Source organism: Meleagris gallopavo, chromosome 16 (assembly GCF_000146605.3).
Source record: "Meleagris gallopavo isolate NT-WF06-2002-E0010 breed Aviagen turkey brand Nicholas breeding stock chromosome 16, Turkey_5.1, whole genome shotgun sequence".
NCBI lineage: Eukaryota > Metazoa > Chordata > Aves > Galliformes > Phasianidae > Meleagris > Meleagris gallopavo.
Genome location: NC_015026.2, coordinates 5,805,510 through 5,815,014, shown reverse-complemented (window position 1 = coordinate 5,815,014; position 9,505 = coordinate 5,805,510). Strand labels below are relative to the sequence as shown.

The 9,505-nt window shown below is 40.9% G+C and overlaps 1 long non-coding RNA gene across 1 annotated transcript; it reads right to left on the bottom strand.

Moving 5' to 3' along the window:
• Positions 1-2,473: 2,473 nt before the first annotated feature.
• LOC109370181 lies at positions 2,474-5,322 on the bottom strand. The gene is made up of 3 exons (XR_004161464.1): positions 5,161-5,322; positions 3,954-4,002; positions 2,474-3,494 (listed from the first exon to the last, which is right to left on the bottom strand). It is a non-coding gene; the product is annotated as an uncharacterized LOC109370181 (long non-coding RNA).
• Positions 5,323-9,505: the final 4,183 nt, after the last annotated feature.

Below are 9,505 nucleotides of genomic sequence, written 5' to 3'. Positions count from 1 at the left end.
CCCAGTTTGACTTTCCTGCCATCACTACTCAGTTTTTGTCTTCTCTCGTACATTCTCAGGCTCCGTCCCAGTCTCCTGGCTGTTTCCTGATGACACAAATTGTATTTACAATTGCCTGAAGCAACTACACTTGCCAGCTACAAATATTCTCCAACAGATCTGTACACCACCACTGTCACAATGCTGCTAAAAGGGAGAACAAGCCACCCCTCTTGCGTCCAGGTGACTGTGCCTACACTGCAGCACAGGTAGCTTCCTAAGCCTCATCCCTATTGCACTGACTTCAGGCCAGGATGGAAGGCCTGAGGATCAGCATGCCACAGAACATGAAAGAAACAGAGGAAGACAGAAAAAGCACAACACAAGATGGAGGGCTCAGAACAGCAGGCTGTACTGCAATCACTTATTCCGTAGAGTAGACAATCACACCTATTCAGAAGGCAGACAGCATTTGTGTGACAAGCTACTCTGGTTACTGCCTTGGCAGGAGTCTGGAATTCATAGTAAACACTGCCTCAGTTATTAAATTCCCTTCTCAACTGCTGCCATCAGCACCACTCTGTCCTGGAATGTATGACATTTCTGCCCCACTCACTTGCCTTTTACATATTCCTTCCCATTTTTCCCTCCTTTCTATCAAACCCCTGAGCCTAACACTGGCCATCTCTCTGGAGTCACCACCAGACCCATATACTGTGGAGATAAAGGGCAGAAGATGCGAGAAGCTCCATTTCTTTAAGAGAAAAGGGAATGAGACCATTTAGGTTCTCCTAGATCATCTTTGCCTGCAACAGCAACCTGAATATCTCAGCCAGGCTGTGTAGCTGCTGCCACTGACAGCAGTAACTTCTATCAGATTTAGCAGCCTTAGGGACTGCACACAGAGAACGAGGTGGGGTGAGAGGCAAGGGACAGAAGTCAGTGTAAACCAATGTATATAGTCAGTGCATACAGTGTATAGTGGCAGTGTAAGTTATTCTCAACAGTACAAATAGTTGGCAATATGGAGTGCTTCATTAGTGTGAAATTACATAGGGTGCGACTCTTAATCAACATTAAGGATGAATGCCACACAATAATTTGATCCTCAATTATGCACACTGAAATCACTTAACGCCATCAACTGTGCCTTGGTCATGAAAAGTCTGGCAAAGCACAGCAATTATTTGCTGTGCATTCAATGCGTAAATCGGATGAGTCAGACAAGTTACAGGAGAGCTCTCCATGACAGGCACTTCAACATCAACCTCCTCCTGTCTGAATCATTCTGACAGTCCCCTTGCAACAGCTGCCCCACTGCTATTATGCAAAGTTTGGAATATCTGTGCAGAACAGAAGTAATGTGTTTGCGTTCATACTCTGTGATATTCCATTTGTCATAAAAATCAATAGAAAATTTCAGAAAGGGCATTTCTGTGGTCTGAATGTGCTAATGTGACATTCACCGGGCCAAATTTATCCCTGCAGCAACAACTGCCTTCCTGGAGTTCATGCTGTGCCTGATTCAATGTAAGTGCCCAGCCTTAATCTTTTCCTGCTGCGCTGCTTGCAACAGGGGAAATTCCACCTTTGCTATTGCACCAGAGGCAGTAGAGAAATTATGCCAGTTCCAGTTCAAATTTGCCATCTCCATTTCAATCTGTCAGTCAGCCTCTGCCACAATAACATAGACAAGTTTGTCTCCTGTGATTCACTCCCCACCACCCTCTCCTTGTCATCTGGCACTGCATCGCTTATTTCCCAGTGGGAGTTTGTTTCACCCACTTGCAGTGATCTGTGTGGATGTTGTGCCTTACAACCCCATTCAATTTGCACACCGGAATTTCCATACTGGCTATGAATATGAATTTCCAAAACATTAGCTACCAGCTTCTGAATGTCAGGGGTTTCCAGGTGTCCCCACCCACTAATGACCTCTAGGAACATGACAAGGACCTTTGATTTGGTGGATATGGGCAATTCAGAGAATTAGCTTATTGAAACCTCATTATCCCAGATCCCCAGGAGAAGCAAGCTTGCTTCCCCCAGAGCTGATGACTGTACTCCAACCTACTGGCCATCAGCAGGGCACATGCTCTACTAAAATCCCAAGATGAGCTTTGACCACTCCCTCATTCCACTGAGATTTAGGACATTGATCAGACAAAGGATGGTTGAAGAGTTCTGGCCTTCTGCCAGCTGGCTTTAGCCACAGAGAAAGCTTAACTGCAGAAGTTGTGCAGACTTTCAAGAGGAAAAGCAACAACACATTGTCAGAGATGGAAACAAATAGCTTTCAAAAGGCTCAAAGAAGGCAGTTCAGCAGTCACAAGCTAGCGAACACCAGCAGAACTGTAAGGAAACTAAGGATTGATCAAAACTAACAGAAGTCACAGGGAGTACTTGAACCAAAAACTAAAAAGAAGTAAGTCCCTTCAGCAGCCCCTTTCCTGGGAGTCTGTCACGTCCCATTGCAGCTAATCCTCATACACCACACTGGGGGCTGCCACCACGCACTGTCTCTGTTTGGGCACAGAGCTGCAACCCACGTTCCCTCTCCAACCAGAAGCACGTGCTATTCTTCCACCTGGCAGTACAGCTCAGCAGCTAGATCCCTAGGGTCTAACAACATAAAGAGGACAACCAGAACCCGTGTCTGCAGCCATTAGATTTAGCAGCTTCTGTTGGCAGCACCCCAGAAAATCCCTTTCACCTCCACTGCCATCTAGTGCAATTAAGAGAAAATAAAAATCCACAAATGCAAGCACCTGTGAGCAGCATTAACTGCAAATTATCAGCACAGCTTTCCATCTCCAAATGAACCCAGCTTTTTCCTAGCACTCTCCATGTGCACAATTGAATCCTTAAGCACTACTTTAGAGGATAATAAATTAAAGCACACATGGATCTGAGTTGAAATTAAGGTCAAGGAGCACCAGTTTAAAGAACAATGCAGAAGCCTAAACTAGATCTCCACAGACCAGATTTGTCATTTGCGCTTTCCTCAGTCAGCCACACCAGTGCTGAACCAGCAATGTTACCACTACCTCCACTGCCAAACAGCCAGCCTGAGGGAAAGCAGCAAGGGAGAATATACAGAATGTTCAGGTAGAAGCAGTGAATAAACCTTCTTAGTATCATTGCTATTGAGTTAATGGATTTTTAATATCCAAACCACCACCACCAAAGCCTAGTAACCAGAGCACAAGAACAACATGTTCCATCCTTCCAAGAGCACTCTGTAACATCGCACTCGTGCTTCTGTGTTGACTATGCATTACTGAGCCTGCAAGGGGTCAGATTTCGTTACTCTACATTGTTGTTAGAGGAAAGTGAAGGGCTTCGTCTTCTTGTTGAGATGCTTTTAGAGACCAGATTTATAATTCATCCAAACAAAGCATCAGACTTAAATTCTGGGCAGGTTAATGCCAGCCTGTCACACTCTGGATGAGCAATGCCCTTATCTTGTCCATATAGTTCACATATCACACATAGAGAACTGGAGTGGAAAAACCCTGAGAGACAAAAGAAAATTAGAGTAGAATTAAAATGTATTTACAGTCAGGAAAGCAAATAAAAAGTCATATTACTCAACAGCTAAGCCGAAAAAGCAAATTGATTTTTTGGTTCACTGACAGAACAAAAAAAGAATTGTTTTTACTCAAAGCAGCTTAGTGTTACTTTACCCTTATTTAAACAAAGGTAGATCCTTTTGAAATTAAAAGTCTCTGCAAGCAAAAAGAAAAGATTGTGCTTCTAATGGCTGTTTTTTCTTTCCTCCCAAACCACAACAAGAAATAAGTTTGTTCCTCTTTTACCAAAGCAGGTTGCAGACATTTTCCCTTCTGTCTCTGTAGATCTCATCTCTATACACATCCATAGGTGTCTGCCTATCTTTCACAATTTTTCCTCATGCTGGCACCTCAGAGTTAACACTACCCTTTAGCTTCCCATTCACACTGCCCTGACAATACCTGGATGCTGAAGAGCAGAGACCACTACTGGTTAATCGATGTTACAAATCTGCCAAGAGATGAGAAAGTTAAGCAGTATTTATTGACTTGCACACATCAACCCATAACTTTTAGGAAACAAAGAGGAAGAAAGTATCAATCCCATTCCTGCCCCAACAAAAATTATAGATATATTTGGCTTAGGAAAGCAGGTGAAGCTTTTCTAACATTGCAACAGAAGACCTACGAACAGCTGCAGGCATTCACTATAAGCACAAGCACCTACCATATACATTTTACAGCAACTTTATCTACTTAGTAAGGACAAAGTACATCCATAGTTTCCAGAGTTCCAAAAGGTGCCTAAGGCTTAGAAAACCATTATTAAATATTCGTATTTGTTGTAATTTAAAGTAAAACATTTTTGTAAATTGGAAAAAGCCAATTTATTAACCAAGTTCAGATGACAAAGCTAAGCTGTTACTCTACATTTTAAAATGACATTTAATTTGAACATGAGCTTAGAGTTTTTCCTTTGATAACTTTGTAGGTGTAGTACAGAACAGCTATTTCACATAGAAACTATTCAACATCCTTCCAAAGCTGCTATAAATCAAACATACCAGAAATCTCTACTCCAGTGACTCTTTTCTATCACAATTTGTCTGCAGTGTTATCATATCTATCTATCTCCATTGTACAACAAAATGTAATGAAGCTCAGGTGTTTCTTGTGTTCAATCAGTGCTCCCACCTCACAGAACCAAATTCTATTTTCAATAACATTAATTACTTTTCTTAACAGCCCTCCTCCATTCACAGCTCTCATGACACTCTCATGACATTGCACAGACTTCTGCTAGGGTAACCCATGGCTGTGAGAGATACTAATGCAACAAAACTATTTCAAGTTGATTGGTTTATTATCTACTGCAGGATCAGTTCACTCTTAAATAACATGTGTTTACTGAGCACCAGAAACAAACTAATTGTTTTGTATATTTCCAGTTAAACCTGTTAATAGTTCATTAGCATGTCATGGTCTGGGTCTCTTATTCCTCACTAAGAGACCTGTTGGTAGGGAATGATGTTGCCCTGCACCTGACATTAACATATTTCGGTGGCTGATAATTAGCAATGAGAAAACAAGCCCCATTTCAACCAACCAAGGACATGCTGCTGATTTCAGTGCAGCCTTTGTTTCCTTTGTGGTCTAGTATTAAGGTTACCTTAAATCTGAGTTACCAGAGTTTGTTTTCAGAGCTCCACCTCTGCTCTCATACTTGCTGGCTCAGCATCTAATCTGTCCAAACCAAGTGGGAGGGAGTTTAGACTGATGTAATAGAAACCCAGGAGTGTGGAGTAGACAGGTTTCAGGTCTGACACAACAGCATATCATTTCTCAAGAAAAATCAGCTTACCATCTACAAAGAGCTAGTTGTGCATTTTGCAGTCTAAACCATCCAACATCTATTCTTTTTTCTCCAAGTGGCAATGAGCTGAAGATAACTAAGGTGGATTACAAGCTATCAGCAAAACTTTCTTCAGCAGCCAGCACCTGGTCACCAGCATCCAGAGCCAAGGCCTAGAGCAATCTAATGCACCACTGAACATTACTTGGATCAGTCTTACTGCATCCCTTGCATAAGTCTACCAGTGGGAAAAGCAAATGCCTTACTACAGTGGTCAATATGATTTTTAATTGAAATCAGCAAGAGACCACAGGATTGAATGAGAACGTTAGGTACTGATGCACACCTCCAACTTGTTCAGTAGACTTCGCCTCCACATCTAGTTCAGTAGTATTCTTGCCTCCACATGCATTTTTCAGCATATTTTCAAGCATGATTATACAGAACGCTTAATATTTCTGAATTAAGTAAAACGAGCCTCCTGTGGCTGGAGATGTTTATTATTCTAGGTACTTTATGTTGTTACACTAATTTTATTTAAATCACTATCCACTGCCTGACGCCCTTAATACATTTCATTGGTATGCCTTGAGGGTTTTATTTTACCCTAAAAATCAACTTTGCTGAAGCAGTATATAAACTCCTTTTCGATTTACCTTTGATTTTACCATTACTAATTCTTCAGATATAGTACATTCCCAATAATAGTAACATAACACAGAAACACTTTTTATTCTAATATCAGCTAGTTCATTTGAGTTAAAACCAAGTAGCAAGGAAGAGCTCACAGCAGCAGCACACTGGGATTCCACAGACTCTACTGCCCAGCCTCCCTCCAGCACAGCTGCACAAACCAGACCGTAAGCACCTGCACATTCAGCAGGGCCAGCTGGTTGATCCCAGATTAAGGATGATTCCCTCGTGCTCCAGAATCCTTCTCATATTTCAGATATTAAGTAGTGCTGTTAACAGTTCCTTTTCCAGCCTTGCCATTCTTACATATTTACCTCTTCATTTTGCAAAATACATCCCAGTGAGCAATAACCATATTGCTCTGTGAACGAACAGGAAATTTTGCTGCAGCCTTACTGCCTTCAACACATCACTGGTATAATTAAAGCCTCGACACAAGGCAAAGGTAAAAGACAAAACCAGCATTTTATGCACCGGCCAACTAGTTCATTCAAGGCTTTTCTAGAAGCCCTCTACAGAACACCACCACAATCCAGTAATACAGAAGCAATCACATACCCCTTTCTGAGGATCAAGACTCACCAAAAGCTCCAAAGGAGGCAATCCCAAGCAGAGATGCTTCCCTTGTGGCCGCCAGCCCTTAAATGAGGTTAGGGAGGGGTAGAATTGCTTCCACCTGTGCTCTCAGAGCTGGCTATGCCTCTTCACAGGTGCTCAATCACTGCTTTAGGTCATGACCTAACAGTTCACATACACTAGCAAAGCAAAGTTTTTAATGTAGAGCAAAAATAACATCAAGACTAGTTACTAGTTTACTCCATTTAAAGAAAAATCAAGATAGTGAATTGTGGTATTCATTATATACAGCCATTAGTAAATATTCTCAACTAACACAGTAACTAGAAAAACAATTCCTAAAATAAACACTTCAATTTCTCCCATAATTACGGAAATGAAAACATATTTGGTAATATGTAAATTAATTATTTGTCTACACTGATAAACTTGCAGCTATGATTTTTTTCTAATTAATGAAACCTTGCCTCAAGAAACAAACTCATTTTCTAATTTTTCATTCGTTATATTAACAAGATCTCATTCCAGAATTCAAGCATTTTTCTGCTAATAGTGTGTAACTCCACATATATGGCAGTGACTACACATGCATTTTGCAAAGCTGCCACAGCTTTAAAGGCATCATTTATAATTTCCAAATATGTCAGATCTGGAATAAAACTATCTGACGTTAAGCTGTATGGTTTCATTGCACATCCAACCCAGCAGCACATTAACGAAGACACTTAAAGAAGACCTCTGAGGACTAAAATGCTGTTCTATCAAGGTTATGGTAATTCAAAGCCACTAGAGAAATCAATAACCTGACACAAACTATGCCTAAGACGCTGGTGCTCCACCAACTCCAGCTCACATCAGCCAAAATTCCAGCTCAGCAGCAGCAAGCTTGCACTTTGTCCCAACTTAATCCAGTTTGTGCAACAATAAAAAAAGAAGTATGATTTTTAAAAAGCTGCCAGTAGACTACAGGTGTCTTCTACTCTGCTTCAGTCCTTACTGCTACCTTCATTCGAGAGAATGAACCAAGCATATTGAAGATTAATTCCCTGAAGCCATTTTGATTCGGAATTGTTTTTAAGCCAGCATGTCTTGTAAGTGTCTTAGACAGCAAGATAAACTAGCTGCAGCATCTTGCGATAACATCACATACAACAAACACACTGTCATCATAACCCCGAGGATTTCTTTATCTTTTATATGATTTGTATATTTTGTCCTTGCGAGTGTAAATTATCTTCTTTGCTCCATTTTTTCCCTTTTGCAACCCTGTTATCACTGCAAGGTCACTACTGTATTATCAGCCACCATTCAGAGAATGCCAGTTGGCCAATAAAGCACCCAATGAAGCCTTCCATCCATCCATCCAAGGACCGTGGGGTGACTGGGAAAGGAAGTCTGACATTTGAAAACATAATTCAATGTCAAACTGGCTCATATGCCACTGTAACTCAGACTTGTAGCTCAGATGTGTACTGTACCATAACTACAGCTTTAGATGTAATCACTGTTTTCATCAGGTAGCTAAGAACTCATTCATTCCATCATGCAAATTTTAATCAAGCATGTCACTGAAACATCAAATCTGGCTAGAAGTAATCTGAAGCAGAGATATTTCAGCTGGTATTTTCAAAGACACACATACACCTTCAAACAGGACTTCAGTTTCATTTGGAAAACAGTGGCCTGCATCCCTAGCTCTAAACGCATGCCTGCATACACAGATCCCTGGTGACAGTCTCCATGCTGTCATCCCTTAACAGCTGCTCCTTCCAAATGAAGTACATGGAGGCTTAGCTTAAGGTTGGAAACCTCAAGCTCAGCCTCTATTGTTTCTTTACAACAGAGATAAGCTAAACCCCAGGAATAAACTTGAACATGTTAAATGTGCTAGAAAAACATGTACCCAAATAATTACAATACATCACTAATAAGGATTAAAAATATTAATAAAATTACATGCAGACATTTCAGTCAATTGTTGGGATCTTTCCAGCTAATTAATACTTGGCACTGCATAAATACTCAAGACTGCATTTTACTCCATTATATTTGTATAAGACAGCTTCCAGAATCATTTTAGGTAGCTACTAATGAGAAATTATTCTTGCCTGAGTAGAGCATTGGACTAAGCTGAAATACAAGGTTTTAGTTGCAAAATTAAATTTACCCACAATTGCTAAGAGAATTAATTTCATTCTAGGATTTTGATCCAGCCCCATACCTAGTATGAATGAACAAGCTTCTCCAAATGTCCGAGCTTTGCTATACACATCAATCCTGATCTGTTTGCAAGACAAAATCCTATAGCTGGGATAAGCCTGAGGAATCTATCTACATGTTGTGTAAGTTTTTCTGGTGTACCTCTCCCTCGCAGCAGAAAGGAAGACTTAAGTCATTTTTCTTCAGGAGCTAAATATGAACATGTGTCTTGTCTATAGATCAAACACCACAATGAGTTTGTCTGGCACCTCCCTCTCTCAGTGGCTGCCATAGTAGCCCTTGCTCTGGCACACACTTTTCCAGAAGTGACAACTGGTGCTTATTTAGCTTTGGTCTGGCTGTGTGGAATCATTCATTTGGACAGTCTATAATGCCAGCCTCCAAAATGCCAGCCAAACACTGTAGCAGAGATGCTAAAAGCCCTTCTACCCTTACTAAAACACTGGCATCTCCACAATGGAGTTTAGATAGTCATTTACACTTGTACAAAGCACGTATACACCCTGCTGTAGATGTGCTTAGGATAGTTGCAGAAGCATCTGACCTATCAGATGGGAATAATTGTCTGTTGACCCTAAATCTTTATCACTGCAGAGTTCTGGGATATTATCAGTTTCTACACCCAGGAATCAACCAGTTCCCATTTGGGATTTCATCTCATCTTTTTCCCAGT